Source organism: Cervus elaphus, chromosome 2 (assembly GCF_910594005.1).
Source record: "Cervus elaphus chromosome 2, mCerEla1.1, whole genome shotgun sequence".
Lineage (NCBI taxonomy): Eukaryota > Metazoa > Chordata > Mammalia > Artiodactyla > Cervidae > Cervus > Cervus elaphus.
Window position 1 is genome coordinate 45,917,413 of NC_057816.1, and position 18,221 is coordinate 45,935,633.

General features: G+C 43.1%; 1 pseudogene; it reads right to left on the reverse strand.

Moving 5' to 3' along the window:
• Positions 1 to 2,433: 2,433 nt before the first annotated feature.
• Positions 2,434 to 5,575, reverse strand: LOC122706534 (annotated as a pseudogene).
• Between the last annotated feature and the right edge of the window lie 12,646 nt (positions 5,576 to 18,221).

Consider the following 18,221-nt stretch of genomic DNA (forward strand, 5'->3'; position numbering starts at 1 on the left):
GGAAACTGGGGTACTACTTGTTAAAAGGGGACTAAGCCTCAGGAAAGAAAAGGTGGTTTTGAAAAGTTGATAAGTACTTTCAAATGGGCAGCAACCTTAACACGGCCATCCAGAGACCTGTGAAAGCAACACTGCCACAGATATAAAGGAGAATGCACACGCAGCTCTTTGGAAAGTGAGTCTGAACCCGAGACAGATTTTGACCTTCTGACAAAGTTGCATCTTCAAACCAGGCACAGAGTCAGTTCAGATAACATTTGGTCTATTTTCCCATTTTCAGTTGATTCAAGAAAAAATAGTTGAACAAGTAGAATGTGTGTTCCAAAGTAGAGCTGGTGTTTCATGAACCTATAAGTTCATAGAGAACTGGGACCTTGTCTTGTTCATCTCTGAATCCCAAGCATTGAGTACAATAGATATGCTTATTCAGTGTGTTCTGTATCAATTAATGATGGAAAACTCGAAAAAATATTCTTTGCAGTGGTGTTAAAGAACACACTTTTTAAAAATATAAATTTACTTTTAATTGGACAATAATTGCCTTACGATATTGTGTTGGTTTCTGCCCTATATCGGCATGAATCAGTCATGGGGGTATGTATGTCCCCTCCCTTTTGAGCCTGCCTCCCGTCTCCCAGCCCATCCCACCCCCCTAGGTTGTCGCAGAGCACCAGGGGGAGCTCTCTCTGTTACACAGCGGCTCCCCACGAGCTGTCTATTTCACACATGGTAACGGATATACTCCAATGCTACTCTTTCAGGTCATCTCACCCTCTCCTTTCCCCACTGTGTCTACAAGTCTGCTTCTCCATTGCTGCCCTACAAATAAGTTCATCAGTACCATCTTTATAGACTCCATATATATGCGTTAATATACTTTGTTTTTCTCTTTCTGACTTACTTCACTCTATATAACAGAACACACTTTTGGCAGTCCAGAGGCTCATCACTTTTGAGGCTCTTTGGGAACTTTCCCCAAAGTGTTGGTATTCAAGAAAGATTAATTCTTCTCTATCTTCCAGGGGTAAGAGCATCCTTTATCAGGGGCAGAAGACCCTTCCGCATGGGGTTGGGCAGGCTCCCGCATTTAAAAATTAGATAGCTTCTTTCTTTCTAAAGTCTGAGTGAGAAATGGAGGAAGCTGATGGGAACTGTTCATTAATTTATTGAACAGATGTTAAGATGCTGTAAAGTTTAACGGTTAAGAACATGGTCTAAGAGCCAGATGGCCAGACTTCAAATTCTGGCTCCGCTACTTCCTAATTGGGCATATCTTCTGGCAAGTTATCTAACTGAATAGTGTTTCCGTTTCTTCATTTGTAAAGCAAGGATGATAACAGTTCCTGATGAATGAGGTTGTTGTGAGGATTAAATTAAATAATCCATGGAAAGCACTTAAAAGGGTGCTGATCAGTAATCTTCCCTTTCTGGGTGTGTGTGTGTGTATGTGTGTGAATGTGTGTGAGTGTGTGTGTGTGTGCACATAAATTGAGCACATGCCAGGGCTGGGTACTTTGACGCTGAGAGGACAGTGATAAGCAAGACAGGCAAGGTATGAGATCATCAGTTCTTACTAGAGTCAGACTCTAAGCCAGGAGGTAAGTAAAGAAAAACAGTAACTTCAGATGCAGATGAGTTACATAGAGAAATAAAATGATGTGATGTGCCATAATAAGCTGGGGAGACCAAGGCACTCTATTAGAGAGGCCGGAGGAAGACCCTTGAGAAAGTCGGGGCTAAAATCAGAGTGGCCAGAAAGAGTCAACCATGCGAGGGTCTGGGGTGGAAGAAACACCATGCACAGATGCTGCCTTAAGGGAAGCAAGTCTGTCTTGTTCAAGGAAGACAGAGTGACAAAGGATTGGGGACAAAAAAGGTGAGAGACAGGTGAACTTTAGGAGGGAAGCAAGGGCCAGAGGTGTAGAGTCTTGTTTTCCGAGCAAACAACTTTGGGTTTTGGTTTAAGACAATGGGAAGCCGTCAGAGACTTTTGAACAGAAAGTAATATGATCTGGCTTTGAATTTTTCAAGGATCGCTCTGGTTTTGATGTGGAGAGCTGACAATCTGGTCCAAGAAAGAAAGCAAAGGGGCTAGGTGGAGACTATTATCAGTTGCAGAATCCAGAGAAGTTAACAACGAGTATAGCATTAGAAATGGGAAGGGAAAAAAAAAAAAAAAAGTATGGGTTTAAATTACATTTTAGAATAGAACCAGCTGGATTTCCTGATAGGTTGGATATGGCAGGAAGATGAAAACAGAAGAAACTATTCACATCTTAAGTGTCTAGCATTTGATTAAGCTCTGAAAGAAAAAAAAATTAGTTTCAAATTATTGATTATACACAGTGCCTGCCTTTAAATGACTTCCAAACTGTAGTTTTCAGAGTCCTGATAGGAAACAGAATCCCTCTGAGACTTTTAAAAAGGGATAATCTACACAGGCAGGAGCAAAACAAGAGGAGTCAGTAGGCAGGTGAGGAACACAGTAACCAGCGGGGATGAGGAGTGAGGAAAAGACGGGAGAAGGGGCGTGTGGACGCAGCAGGCGAAGGGGAGGGCGGGCTGAGCTGCTAAAGCAGCGCTAACATACGCCACCCTGGGTGAGACAGCCAGCCAGCGGGAAGATGCCCTGGAACACAGGGAGCCCAGCTCAGCATTCTGCGATGGCCTAGAGGGGCGGGTGGAGGGGTGGGGGGTGGCCGGGAAGAGATGTGTACATGTATATACATACATATAGAACTGGTTCATGTTGCTATACAGCAGAAAGTAACACAATGTTGTGAAAGTGAAAGTCGCTCAGTCACGTCCGACTCTTTGTGGCCCCGTGGACTATACAGTCCATGGAATTCTCCAGGCCAGAATCCTGGAGTGGGTAGCCTTTCCCTTCTCCAGGGGATCTTCCCAACCCAGGGGTTGAACCCAGGTCTCCCACATTGCAGGCGGATTCTTTACCAGCTGAGCTGCAAGGGAAGTCCAAGAACATAGCATTTATACTCCAATTTAAAAAAGAAGAAGAAAAGGCAAGAGGAGGAAGTCTTACTTAGGAGGCTCCATGAAACATGCAGAGCCATCTGGCGGGAGCTACGTGGCACCTAGAGGCGCACATCACTCTCATAAGCTGTGGCCCAGAGCGTGAGGGAAGTGAAGTAGGGACTAAATACTCTGATCTCTCTCCTCTCACATCTGAGTGTCTCGCTAGTGCTTGCCATGTCTCCCACTGGAGTCCAGACAGCAGAGGAGCCTATGTGATGATCTGAACTGTTGGTCTCCCTGGGGCACAGAAGACGACGGAGAAAAACACAGGATAGGTCTGGTGTGTTGCCAGCACTGAGCAAAAGTTAAAGCAGGCAGATGAGCAACATGGTTAAAGAAGAGAGAAAATACAATCTGGATCCAGTCTAACACCAACTTTAGGGTTTTCATACAGGCTCAGCCCGGAGTCAGCATCCAATTTAAATTCCTTCAAGCAAAAGACGCAAGGATACAACTCACTTGCCCTTCTTCTCCTTGTGGGTGGTTCCCACTCCATTATTTTTCCCCTCAAGGATGTAGGTGTTGGGCTGCACCCTGCAGACCTACAAACCCTGTGTTGCCCAGCTTCAAGATCCAAGAAAGAGCCAAGAGCCAGCAAAAGAGAAATCAAAATTTTTTTAATTGGAGGATAATTGCTTTACAGTGTTGTGTTGGTTCCTGCCAGGCAGCAGCACAAATCAGTCATAACTATACACATATACATATACCCCCTCCCTCTTGGGGGCGTCCCAGTGGCCGCAGAGGTAAAGAATCTGCCTGCCAGCGCAAGAGAATCAGGAGATGCCAGTTGGATCCCTGGGTGGGGAAGATCCCCTAGAGGAGGAAATGGCAGCCCACTCCAGCATTCTTGCCCGGAGAATCCCAGGGACAGAGGAGCCGGGCGAGCTGCATGCTCACAAAGAGTGAGACGTGACTGAACCTCCATCCCACCTCCCCAGCCCCACCTCCTCACCCGGCCTTCTAGGCGTCAAGGAGCACCAGGGCGGTCTCCCCGTGTTACACGCGGCTTCCCACCGGCTGTCTGTGTACACCTGGTGGTGACTATATGTCAATGCTCCTTCCTCAGTTCACCCCACCCTCTCCTTCCCCAACTGTGTCCACCAGTCCGTCGTCTATGTCTGCGTCTCCAGGGGTTTAACGGGTGGGAAGCGTCTGCAGCGAGGTGCCGGAGCTACACCTTACCGTGTGCCCGACAGGGCGAAGGGAGGAGAGCAGGTTCGGTAGTTGCCAGGGAAACCAGCAGAGGGGCGCCATCAGCCGCTGGGGCCCGGGGCAAGCGTGCGGGGACTCAGTCGTGGGAGTCAGCTGTAGGCGAAGCACATGCGGGCTGGGCAGGGCATGGGCGGGGAGCAGGGGGGCAGCATCTCTAGGGCCTGACCACACGGGGGTGGGCACGGTTGCAGGGGGGGATTTAACATCTCCGTGGCCTCTGAAGCAAAATGCACGCTTCTTTGTTCTAAGAGTTTTACCATTGCTTACACATAGTAGGGGAAGGAGGGGGCGAGACAGACAGGACAGCGCTGAAACATACACATCGCCATATGTGAAATAGAGAGCCTGTGGGAATTTGGACACAGGGAGCCCAAACCCAGCGCTCTGCGACAGCCTAGAGCCCTGGATGGGGTGGGGGTGGGTGGAGGGCAGGGGGAGGCGGGAGGGAGGCTCAAGAGGAGGGGACATATGTGCACCTGTGGCTGATTCGTGTAGTTGTAGAGCAGAAACCAACCCAGTGATGTAAAGCGATTATTCTCCAGTTAGAAATAAATAAATTTTAAAAAGGACAATTTGACCGCCAGAAACTGCAGAAAAAATACACGGAAGATAACACACAAGAGCTAGCCCTGGGAAGCTATAAAGCTCGCTGCCACGCCCTGGGACCCACGAGGCCTGCATCTCTCTGAGACAGCATGCAGTGACATGTTTTAATAAAACAATTTGCCCGGGAAACATCCACCTCACCTGATCTGTAGCTTTTCAGCTGCAGAAACCTCTGTGTCAGGCTTCCTCCACACCACTGCGGGTCAGAAAGAGTTCTTATGACTGCCTCTGGGTCCTTTTGCCCCTAGCCTGTCTCACTGCCCATATTTACACCTGTAACAGCTGCTCAAGCTCCCTCTCCTCATCAAGGATCATGAGAGGCACTCCATTCAAGGGGAGGTGTGCAATCTGGTGCCCCTCAGGCAGGTCAAAACTCTCAAAATCTAATGGATTGAAGGGAAAGAATTTTTCTATTTCTGGATAGGTGTCATCTGAGGCAGGAACCGAACTTTTTGCCTTAACAGTCTTCTCAGTAATCTTTTTTTGTAGAGAAAGTTGTCTGTTTCTGTTTGAGTGGTCCATTTGTCTTAACTGATTTTTCTGTAGCTCTGCTGACAGTTCCCAAAGCCTTTCTGGCAGTTTTTGGTAAAGCTGGTAGAGCAGCAAATATTTTGCCAACACATGGTGTTGACAACAGCCAGACAGCCAGACACCAAGCCGCCGTGCAAGGGCAGATCCCGGCTCTGAGGAGCTCCTGGGATCTCACAGAACGCCATTTGCGCATCATCGCGGAGCCTGCCTCCACTTTGCTCTCTTACCATATCTGATGCTTGGGAAGCCTGTGTGCACGACAGATCAACGGCATTTTAAGCCTTCATCACTATGCCTCCTGGTGCAGCTTGCTATGCTGATCACAGTTACGACTCACCCTAAATTCTTAATGCTCCATTTCAGCGCAAAGAAATGGCATTCTTATGGAAATGTAACTCTTACCTTAGCCCACCCGACAATTGCCAATATTCCAGGAGTTGTAGATTATAAACTCAATCAGGACACAGATTCTGTCTGCCTTGAATTTTACTATATTCCCTAAAGCCTATCTTCATATCTATATACAGATAATGCTTAATAAATGTCTGCTAAATTGTTGTTGTTACTTAATCACTAAGTTGTGTCTGACTCTTTTGCGAACCCATGGACTGGGGCTACCAGGCTCCTTTGTCCATGGGATTTCCCAGGCAAAAATACTGGGTTGGGTTGCCATTTCCTTCTCCAGGGGCTCTTCCCAACCCAGGGGTCAAACTCATGTCTCCTGAATTAGCAGGCAGTTTCTTTACCACTGGCCCACAAGGAAGCCCATCTGCTAAATACTGAGTAGAAAATTGTTTTGCAGATTTTAAGTGTCATTCTTGCCTGTGCCCTCTGCACACACACAGACACACACACACACACTTTCTCCTATTTGCACACATAAGACATTCTTGGTGATACTTAAAGCCATGTTTGGCTCAAGGCACCAAGAGAGTTATCAGTGAGAAAAAGCAGAGACCATTTCTCTAGAAGGATAAGACAAGAAATCTCTCCCTTGGCATTGTCTCAGGAAGGGCACAGCCCTCATCCCACTCCAGCTCTGTCCCTGACTGTTCTGAGAACCCTCCCCTATTCGCTTCCTCTCCACAATTAAAGGGAGGAATTGAATTTAGTCTCGTGTTTCACTAGTACTCTTGCCTGGAGAATCCCATGGAGGGAGGAGCCTGGTAGGCTACAGTCCATGGGGTTGCAAAGAGTCTGACACGACTGAGCAACTTCACTTTCACTTTCACTATTACCTTTGCATCACCAAGTTTTCCATAGAGTAGTGCATCTCCTCCCAAGGAATTTTTAGCCATTCCAGACTAAGCATCTGTATCCCTTTATTCCAATCTTCCTCTCGCATAAAGCCTTGCCTGTTTCTCTTCCCTAACCAAACGGTCCTTTTGTTTTTCTTATAATTAACCCCACCTCTAGCCCCATCTTCACCCACACACATGGTCCCTAGGGCCCCTCCATAATGATTATACTTTTGCTTTGTTTAATTACATATTTGCTTCACAACTAGACTATAAAAGTCTTGAGGTAACGCCCTGTCTTTTCATCTTCATATTCCCTCCCACATATGCTATCTCCAATCAGAAATATAGTCTTCTGTTTGGTCCCAGAGCTGCTGTTTCTTTCCAGCTTTGATCTGTCGAAATAAATATTATTTGGAAGAAAAATCTAAAAATGGAAAAACAAATGAAAGTAGGCTAACCCCATGAAGGTAAAATGTTCTCTGAGAAGTGCAATTGGAAAGCTCTGGGTTAAACACTACTCGAATCCTGTGAACTGGAATTCCTTGGACAGTTCCTTCTCTCCTCCCTCTTGGCCCCACACTTTGGTTTTGCAAAAGCAGCAGAAATCTCTCCACAAGCATCACAAGCACAGCAGGGTCATGGATGGGCAGAGACGGCAAAAGTATATTAACAGCGTCCTCACATTGTGGCCCATGGATAGAAGGTGACTCAGTGGTAAAGAATCTACCTGCCAACGCCAGAGACTCAACACATGCAGGTTTGATCCTTGGATCAGGAAGGTCCCCTGGAGTAAGAAATGGCAACCCACTCCAGTATTCTTGCCTGGAGAACTCCATGGACAGAGGAGCCTGGCGGGCTACAGTACTGGGTGTTGCAAAGAGTCAGACATAACTGAGCAACCGGGCACACACATATCACTGTATACACTGGGTTATGAAGAAGGTGTTTGATAATATTCAGGAAAGAAAAAAAAAAAGGAAGAAAGGAAAGAAGGAAAGAAAAAAGAAAAGACAAACCTTACATGTGCATATGGCTTAAAATCTAAGAGTAATTCACATCCATTCTTAGAGCTGACCTTTACAATAGCTCTGTGCAGTAGGGTGGTTAGTTATAATCCCCCATTTCACAGATGAGGACACTGAAGATCAGTATTTGAATTACTTGCCTGAGGTCACATAGCTCTAAATGGCAGACCCAAGTCTCAAAACTAGGTCTCTCCTGACTCCTAGATCCAACACTGCCAGACAAGCTTCAAATCTTCAAGGAAGGCCTGAGCTGAGGAAATGAAATTTCTCTAAAAACATTTATTTCCCAAATAGCGCTAGTAGGCAAGGAGGGTGGAGATCATGGAAATGGTCCTCTGAGGGAGAGGAGACTAAGAAATCTCTTATTATGCATTCCAAGGTGATGTCTCAGAGAGCCATATTTAGGTTTGGAGTGCCACTGAAAACCAGAAGTGTTTTTAGTCAATTGTTCCAAATTTTACCTAAACAGAGAGTCTCCTAATAAACAAAATCTGCCCTGGAGCAATGGAAGTCTGCTCTGTCAGCAGCACTAACTAAAGGGGAGAAATCATTTTATCCCAGACCTTAGCAGTAAGGCCAACTAACCACCCTTTTATCTATCACGCCCTTGTGGCTTCACGCATCACTTCTACAAAGCAACTGATAATTTATGCGGTTTCCTTGCGTAAGATCTTAAAGAATTTCCAATGTAAACCTGCAAGTTTCCAGGCTCTGCTACTTAGGAATGTAAATTATTTACTTGTTTGCCTTTGATATGTTGTTATTTTATCTTGTTACCAACAATTGGGATTTCCCGGAAGAGAAAATTGTACATCTCTCCTATGAAGATACATTTTAATAAAGCATAAAAATTTTCAACCCTCAATTATTCATAGTTGCACAGGGAATACTTAAGATTCCATTCACCAGCAAGAATCTATGCAAAGATGTATGCATGTATTTTGTTGCCCAGGGGAATAGCACACACAGCCTTCAGATTTGCATAGCCATGGAGGTTGCTAGGTCTGAGACTACAATGCTCTTCAAATCATCTGACATGTCCAGCATTTAAAAACAGTTGTTACATATATGGATCTGAGATGAGAATGACAAAATTCCTCATGGTGTCAGAAGAATGCTATTTGCTAATCTAAAAAACAAAACAACCGGCAGTTATTTGGACAGAATTCATACCTGTTTAGGTGATACATTCTGGTCAGGTGAAAAAACAGGAAGAGACTCTGTGGGGAAAGTGGTAGAGATCTGGGAGCTTGACTAGGACAACTTGAATTAATAATTAAACCAATTTCTGAATACCAACAAGCCTAAGAGCGAATCCACCAGAATTCAAAAGTCTAAGGATGCAGGTAGCCTAGGATCTGAAATAGGTGATCTTGTGATGCTTCTGCCTTCACTCACTCACTGATAAGCATCAGGTGGGTCCTATGGCAAGGAAACAAGACAGACAAATACTTGGGCATCAGAAAGCCCGGAGCAAGGATGATGGAAAGGAAACTGTTTCATCTGGGTGAGAAGCTGAGTATCTAGAAGCAGGTGTGACAGTCAAGGCTGGAAGGACAGTTCAGGATTGTGTCTTGCATCCCCAAGCCACCTCCAGGTTCAGTGGTTTTCTAGAAAGACTAGAAGAACTCAGAAAAGTGATTGTACTCACGGTTTCAGTCTATTACAGCAGAAGAGTGCAGAGTAAGATCAGCAAAGGTCCCCAGTGAACAGGGCAGAGCCGGGAAAGATGCAGTACAAACTCCTCTGCACTCTTGTCCTGGATGTCTCCTCCCAGCGGAGTCCCCAGGAAGGCACTCAATCTCCCAACAAGTGTGTGACACCAGATGTGAAATGTTACCCATCAGGAAAGCTCACTCAAGCCTTGATGTCCGTGGTTTATGCCGGGAGTGAGTCACAGAGGCCTGGAGCATTTCTGACCTGCCTTAGTTGCCCTGTCTGCAGCCCTTGCAGAGGTCAAACTGCTACAAAGAGCACAAGGCACCCACCATAAATCACATCGTTCGCCACCCTGTCCTGTCCCAGGGCCCCAGGGATACCAGCACTCCCTTGTCGGGTAGGTATTCCGAAGGCTTAGGGACAGCTCCTAGACACTGGGAAGGGCCAGCTCTTTACTTAGAATGTGTAAGGTTTGACCACCTCAGGGCTCCTAGTTGCTGTTTAGTTGGGAAATTGTGCCCAACTCTTTGCAACCCCATGTAGCCTACTAGACACCTCTGCCCAGGGATTTCCCAGGCAAGAATACTGGAGTGAGTTGCCTTTCCCTTCTCCAGGAAATCTTTCCGACCCAGGGATCAAACCCACATCTCCTGCATTCGAAGACAGATTCTTTACCACTGAGCCTGGACTGTAGCTCTCAGAGCTGCCAAGGTAAACTTGTATCACATAGGAACTAAATTATGGAGGGCACCGTGGGAAGCATTAAATATGAGATAGGGTACAGACCGCCTAACCCAGCAGCAGAGTTTGCAAGAGTTAGCAGAGACGGGGTGGGAACTAGGGCAGAAACTCCAAATCAGTTGTATTCATCCACATAAGATAATGATATGCCAAAAAGCATGAGGACTGAAAGGGGCATTTTCAAATAGAGGGATTATATGATGAGATCCATGTAGAGTTCCATTGGGTAGCAGTGTGTAGAACCACATCAACTCATCATAAACAGGAAACCCTCAATTCCAACATAAAACCTTCCCAGCCAAGAAGTCAAAAAATTCCTGTTACAGCCCACTATACATGCATAGAAAAGATCCCAGTATTTAGAGAGAAACTGTGGTATTAATAGTTGAGCCCCTGAGAAGATTTTCAATTAATGTGTCTAAAATGATCTTCTATTAAAAGTAAGTGTTGTCATAATATAATAAGACAAATTTTTTCATGAATTTTTTTCTTTTTTTGTGTGTTTTGCCGTTCTGCCCATTCTAACAGTCGGGTTTTTGTGCCCAAGGACTTAGAAAACAGAAATGGCAGTCCCTGGAAGAAAGACAGAGAGAGCAAGAGAGAGAGGCAGTCCCTGTTTCTATTTTTATGCATTAAAACCTTACACAGTTGGGAAAATATCAAAGACATACATCTAAGACAACAAACCAGGCAGAAAATAGTCATAAGGACTAGTCAGCCTGCCCCAGCCTTCCCTGTCAATTGTATTCCACTAAAAGGAAAGGGGAGGCAGAGAGCACAGGGGTGATGTCGTGCATCCCAGTGGGTGGACTCCAGCGTGAGCTCTAGGAGGCGGCCTGTGCTGCAGAGAACGGGGCCCCGTATCTTAAGCTGATTTCAGGAAGGAGACTTCAAACACACACACACCCTCACACATACATTTCATTGCAGCTGGAGGATACAGGTAGGGGCCTTATCAAATACACATTCATCAAAAAAGACTCTAGACTAGAAATTACTCCATGGCACCCAGACAGGTTCTGATAGATGGGGCCTTAGAGAACCTCACACATTTTGCAATACCTAGAGCATGGTATAGGAGGATGATCTGCATGTTCCTAAGAGTGGCCGAGATGTGTCCCATCTGACAGCTAGACCTGAAGGCTCATGCAGATAGAAATAAGACATGTCTCCAAGGGACTCTGGAATGTGCTTCTGACCCAACTCTGGTTGGAATAATAGGAGTCTTAGAGGATGCCTGTATTATCACATGACAGAGAGGACTCAGTGGGCCAACCTTCTAATGCTTTGTTACCAAATAAACCCTCTAGGATGTAAGGAAATCCAGGGAAAATATTGAAATATGATTCCCAAATTTAGAAGTAAATCTCCCATACCCTCTAACAAAGTAGCACATTAAAAACAAACAAACAAACAAACAAAAAACTTGTCAAGTTATGGAAAAAGAGTTAAGCTCTCCTTCTCACCTATGTTGTAGGTCTAGACCTATTTCAACTATGAGATGCTTTTGCATCATGTAAAATGTGTCTCAGCTAGCACCCTGTGCCCACTGGTCTGCATCTTGTTGTGAATAATTACCATTTATGCATCAGTCTCACTAAGATGAACTTCCTGTGAGAAGTATTTACATCTTGTATAGCTTCACATTTCCCATGGTGCTAGCAGAGTTATTGGACACCCAAACACCTTAGTGAATTTGATAAATGAATAAATGTTATCTTAGAAAAATGGCAAGTATGGGAAACTGAAGCTGGTGAAAAAAAACAAACCACAATGCTACCCATTATGTAAAGTGATCCTGTCCAGTCTCTGCCAAAATACCAGCTGGAATTTTTCAGGGCAATTTGACAGGCTTGGGTAGTGATTCTATGAATCAATGAGTTGTCCTAGATTTGTGTGGACATACTCAGGGAGCCTAAGATAAAATGAGCCTGACCAAGGAGGAATTTGTATTTTTATGATGTGGGAAATACATGCTGGCAAGAAAAGGCCTTATTTTCACTAGAGTGTATGGAAAATACTCTCTGGGCTGCCAGGAATCTCACTCCCATCTCACCTTGCTCTCTTCTATAACCTGATCTCTCACAGGTTCCCAGTATGAAAGACTTCAAACAAACACACAACACACACACACACACACACATTTCATTTGAACCAGAGTATGCAGATACGAGCCCTACAGAATATACATTCGTCAAAAAAAGAAACATGGAAGAGGTCAAAGGAAGAGAATAAATGACCCAAACTGGTCAAAACAAAGCAGTGTCCAAGCTGCTTCTGAGCGCAGCTCTGACTGATGCACTGGATAGGAAGCAAAGCTCCTATGCCATTTTGCAGATTGCTGAAAGACAAATGTAACCTTCCAAAGTTAAATATTGCACTTGTATTCCCTTTGAGTCTATATTTAACTTTAATTTCTGATCAAACTAACTGCTTGTGGGATGACAGAAACTCATTATCATGTGAAAAGCATTTCTCTTGGTGGCATGTACTTGGAAGAGGGAAAGAATAGAACAGTCGCGTGAGAACCAGAGGCCCAGGTTCACGGTGAGCACCCTGCGCACATCAGAGAGCTCTGTGACTTACTAACATACGCAAAACGCCTCCGTAACGTGTTAGGTGGGCATTTAGCTGAAAAAATTAAATACTGCCACCACGTGCCATTTAAGGAATGATCCAACCAGTTTTAATCAAGTAAGAAGGGATGTGTGCACTTTGCAGAATTTTAAACAAAGCTTAAATTAGACATGTTCCACCCTCCTCCTGTGACACAGCTTGAACTCATCCCAAAGCTGTCCTTCCACGAGTGCACACAGAGCTCCCTGCAGACAAAGGTAGTTTCACCGTTTCTAAAACCCTCAGGGCTCCAGAACTCTGTTCCAGAGATGACAGTAGTGGTTTAGTTGCTAAGTCATGTCTGATTCGTGTGACCCCATGAACTACAGTCCACTAGGCTCCTCTGTCCATGGCAAGAATACTGGAGTGGCTTGCCATTTCCTTCTTCAGGGTATCTTCCCAACCCAAGGATTAAACCTGCATCTCCTGCATTGCAGATGGATTCTTTACTGCTGAGCCACCAGGGAAGCCATGGAAATGATACTACAGACCAAGAGAAGGTGTGGTTGTAAAGCTCATCATCACAGCATTAGAGCATTGGAATTGACATGAAAGACAACATAGGCCAACCTCCTGTTTGATGCTGAAACCCTTTATTTATTGTTGCCAAGTAATCCGGCAGTTTCTGTTATCGGGGGTCAGGGCAAGTCACCCCAAAATATGCCACAATGGCACATTGACTGTTTTGAATTAAAGTTACTTAAGAAAGAGTCAAAGCAAAGGAGATACTCTGATCTTCCTTTCTCTCTCCTGTAAGCAGGAAATAAATCTCTCATGGGAAAGGTGCCCTGCCTGCATCTGGATGTAGAAAAACACTTGTATCGCCGGAGATAAGGAATGCAGGGCAGAAAAGCCTGTCTAACCACACCCTGTTACTTCTTTTTTTTTTTTGGTAATCCTGTTTTTTTTTTTTTTTTTTTTCATTAGTTGGAGGCTAATTACTTCACAACATTTCAGTAGGTTTTGTCATACATTGATATGAATCAGCCATAGATTTACACATATTCCCCATCCCGATTTAATTTACTGCCCAAAGTCCAAAATCTGTTTAGAGTCTTCACTAATTCAGCACCCAGAATCTAAGTTTCTTTGTCCTGTCAGTTCATCACAAGCATACGGTTTGTCTAAAAAGTGTAAAATCTGCCTACTTTGGTCACTTCTTGAATCTTACTTCTATGAAATCTCCATGTGCATAAATTAAAATCCATCTCTTTTTCTCCTGTTAATTTGTCTTATATTAATTTTATTATTAGTCCAGCCACAAGAACCCAAAAAGAGAAATTTCTGCCTTCCTTGACAGTGTGCTGGCAGAATACCCCTAGGCCGAATAGAGTCTCTTCTACCTTTTATTAGTGACCACTTTTTTGAACCCCTAAGTTACAACACAAGCCTCCACTTCACAGACAGTTATATTCGGGGAAGTCAACATCTGATAGTGTTACAGCAGCAGCAACCGTGGTATTCAGTTAGCGCTTTCAATGAGCCAGGTGCAACGTTTTTACAAATCCAAAATTATGTACAAAGTGAATATTTATTTTAGAATGCAAAATGAAATCACGATAAATTGCAAATTTCTAAGAATGTACAAGTACTAAGGACATGACAAAATCCAGAAAACATACTATTTTTCTTAAATAATTTCATCATATATATCTCTGTCACACCTTTATCCTTCATGTTTTGGCTATATGCTCTTTGATCACCTATTCAAGTGACAATTTTGTAGTATCATTTTTGACGGTGACATCAGAATGCTAAGTTAGCTATTCTTCTAACTTAGTTGATTAAAATTTGTTTTTATTAATGATTTAGGAAATCTTTTTTTTTTTTTTTTTTTTACAACTCCACGGCTCATCAATGGTACTGTCAGCAAAATTTTAGAACTGCTTTCACATTTGGGAAAATCTGGATCAAGTTTGCTACCAATCTTGTAAAGTATTTACAAGTATTTACATTGCCAGTATTTGCAGGTGTTTATAACTCTTTTCCTTTGAGCTAAGTTAGACTCCAGTCTAACTTCCAGTTCCATGCATTTCAAACATTGCTTCTTCTCTACAACAGATGAAAAATGAAAGTGAAAGTTGCTCAGTCTTGTCCAACTCTGAGACCACAAGGACTATACAGTCCATGGAATTCTCCAGACTAGAATACCGCCGTGGGTAACCTTTCCCTTCTCCAGGGGATCTTCCCAACCCAGGGATCGAACCCAGGTCTCCCTCATTGCAGGCGGGTTCTTTACCAGCTGAGCCACAAGAGAAGCCCCTGATGAAAAGTAGACCTTCGTATATATATTGCTCAAGTCCCTCTCAGGGTAGAGGCCTTGCAAGGAACCCTTGTAAATGAGCTTAATTAACTTCTGGGTGGCCTCCCAGGTAGCCCTAGTGGTAAAGAATCCTCCTGCCGATGCAGGAGACGTAAGAGATGCCGGTTTGGTTTCTGGGTCAGGAAGATCCCCAGAGGCTGGCACAACAATCCACTCCAGTATTCTTGCCTGGAGAATTCCACGGACAGAGGAGCCTGGCGGGCTGCACTCCATAGGGTGCAAAGAATCAGACTCAGCAAGCACGCAGACCTAAAATGTCTTGGTCTATGCCAGGTCCTCCTAAGTGCTCAAAAAGAAGCTTCTGTGTAAATCCATGCTGCCTATGAAGTAAATGCTACAGTAGTTAATAACCCCACCTATGTTTCAGATGAAAAAAGTCAGATTTAGCAAAATTGAATATCTCATAAAGCCAGGATATTAACACTCACCTAGGAAAACCCAGCCACTGTTCTTAACTTCTGTGATGTATTCCTTTAAGGTAGTTTCCCAAATACTGAAGCTCTCAGATAACTTTGCAGCCAGCCTTGCATTCTATTCCCCTACCCCCACTTCCTACCCCTAGTTTTTTTTACACACACACACACAAGTATGCATGCACATGTATATTTCCTCACCTAGAAAACTCTCCTACTTATTTTTTTCAAGTCTCAGCTTAAACATTTCTTCTACCCTTAAGATTTTCCTATTTTATCTCCTGGGACTAAATATGGAATTTTATCATATGCTTTTTCTACCTCTTTTGAGATTTTTATAAGATTTGTGACTTATCTCCATTAGTATGATATCTTAAATTGATTTGTTTTTTCTCCCTCCCAAGTTATTGAGATATCATTGACAGATTGCCCTAAGGAAGTTTAAGATGTACAGCATAATTATTTGACTTACATACATCACGAAATTATTTAAATTGATTTGTTTCTAAATGTTCCAACCTTGCTGTCCTGGAATATATTCATATTAGCCTTGAGGAATCTTTTTTTTTTTCTGTAAAGCTAAAGTCAGTCTGCTAGTACTTTATTTATAATTTTTATATCTAAGTTTGTGAGACCCATTAGTTATTTTTGTTTCTTATTGTGACTTTGAATTGGGTATTGCTAAGGTCTGAATACTTTGGCCACCCGATGCAAAGAACTGACTCATTTGAAAAGACCCTGATGCTGGGAAAGAGTGAAGGTGGGAGGAGAAGGGTATGACAGAGGATGAGATGGTTGGATGGCATCACTGACTCAGTGGGCATGAGTTTGAGTGGACTCTGGGAGTTGGTGATGGACAGGGAGGCCTGGTATGCTGCAGTCCATGGGGTCTCTAGAACGTGAGAAATACATTTCTGTTGTTTATAAGCGATCCAGTCTGTCTTGTTTAGCTATAGCAGCCTGAGCAGACTAAGACAGGTTTTAAGAGTATGGTGGTGGTTTAGTCGCTAAGTCATGTCTAACTCTTTGTGACCCCATGAACTGTAGCCCACTAGGCTCCTTGGTCCGTGGGATTTCCTGCATGAAAATACTGGTACGCTTCTTTAATCTGAGGACTACTCTCTCTATCATCTACATTGGACAGTTCTTAGCTAAAATCTTTCTGAATATTGCTTCTTTTGTTTTCCCTGTTCCCTCCTTCTAGGATTCCTACCAGAGTGTCATATTAGACTTCATCATCCTACCCTCTCTTTCTATAATATTCACATCAACTCTACACACATTTTGGCTCTACCTTAAAATATATCCAAAGTCTTGTTACTTATATTTTCTTCTTCTCCACCCTGGTCCTAATCATCATCATCTCCCCCTTAGGTTTCTGTGATCACCTTCTAATTGATCTCTTTATTCCCCCATTCTTCCCCTTACAGGTTATTCACAAAACAGTGGCCAGAAGGGTCCTGGTAAAAACGTTTTTCAGATCATGCAGTGCCTACTCAAAACCCTCCAGTGGCTTCTCATTCCCCTCCAAGCAAAAATTAGCTTTACATTGGCTGATAGAAGGTGTTTTTCTCATCTTTTTTTTTTAAACAAGGGCAGCCTTTCCAGGGCCTCATTCTGCCCTGTCCTAGACTCTTCCACAGTTTCCACACGTCCACCTTTAGAATCTTGTTTTAAACGCCCTCTGTGTTTCTAGCATGTGAGAGTTTTCACTTCTTTCTTTTGAACTCAGAGACTTCTTTCTCTCTCTCTTTCTTTCTTTTTTGGTCATGTTGTATTTAGTATTTCTTTTTATCAGTAATAAGGCACTTTCTCTTAGCTCAACCCACCATATTGTGGTTAAAAAATACCCATTAAAGATTTTTTTTTTCATAGGCAAAGGATTAAAAATTATTTTAATTATACACATATGGTCACAATTTTACCTTAAAAAGATTGTTGGGAAATGTACATAAGGCCGCTTGTAAATGTACATCATGTTACTGTTATGTCTTACGTCCAGAGAAAAAATGTTATCATACAGATTTGCTATTACTTGGGAGTAGGCTATTCAAAAATACAGTACTCTTCTGTACAAAGAAAAAAAGTCACATCACATGTAATAAGATGGAAAAAGCATTGGCCTCCATGGTAATCAAATATCTCAGTCCAATACTTTCTATTATGCACAATACCCTGACTTCTTGAAAGTGATCCAAATCCTAGCATGTCCATATTAACAGAGTCAACAATTATGTTATAAAACAAAATGTTTTTCACAATAATAAAAAGAAAGCTGGTTCATACTTCTGAAACCATATAAAGATAAAAAATTTTTAAAAATCGCTCTCAATTTGGAGAAATCAATTTACATTATACAACACTATATGCCAGGTCAGAGGGCAGGGACATAAATGTACACCAAAATGCAAATGTTTCCCAAAGAGATAAAACAAAGATTTTTAGTAAAAAAAAAAAAAAGTAGTAGAAATAAATTTTAAAAGAATTTTAAACCTAAACCTTATGATACTGAAATAAGCATCAATTTAAAATACAGGTTATGGAGCTTGTGGTAGGGAGTCCCAGCTGTTCTATTTGTCTACTCAACTTGAGTCAATTATTTAAGTATCTGTGCCTTTATTTCACTAAATATAAAATAAGGATAGCAGTAGCACCCACATTTTAGAGTTTTCTGAACATTAAATTGTTTTGATACTCTTAGAGATTTTTGAACAGCATCAGGCATGACCACTAAGTGCTTGTGAGACTTCATCTTCTTCAGTAACACTGTATTAAGTACGGTATATGGGATCCAATCCAACTGCTTTGTGAACCACTCACA